A 202-nucleotide genomic window follows, 5' to 3' on the forward strand; every position below is an offset into this window, starting at 1 on the left:
CCCCCTGTATTTTAACATAGGGGGGTGTATACTTATGCCCCTGTATTTTAAGAAAGAAAATGTTTTTATTTATGATACATTATTCATTCACAAAGAAAATTGGTGTCCTTAAAGATTGGATTTTTCCTAATTGTTTTTTAATTAAGGCATTAAGATCAATTTAAAAAAAAAAACCGGACGTGGTAACACGTGTATCCTTCGG

At 31.2% G+C, this 202-nt stretch overlaps 1 protein-coding gene across 2 annotated transcripts in view; it reads right to left on the reverse strand.

The window, feature by feature from the left end:
• LOC116703472 (GTPase IMAP family member 7) overlaps positions 1-202 on the reverse strand; it is a 71,904-nt gene that overhangs the window by 4,616 nt on the left and 67,086 nt on the right. The window lies entirely within an intron of this gene.

This window comes from Etheostoma spectabile, chromosome 15, assembly GCF_008692095.1.
Source record: "Etheostoma spectabile isolate EspeVRDwgs_2016 chromosome 15, UIUC_Espe_1.0, whole genome shotgun sequence".
NCBI lineage: Eukaryota > Metazoa > Chordata > Actinopteri > Perciformes > Percidae > Etheostoma > Etheostoma spectabile.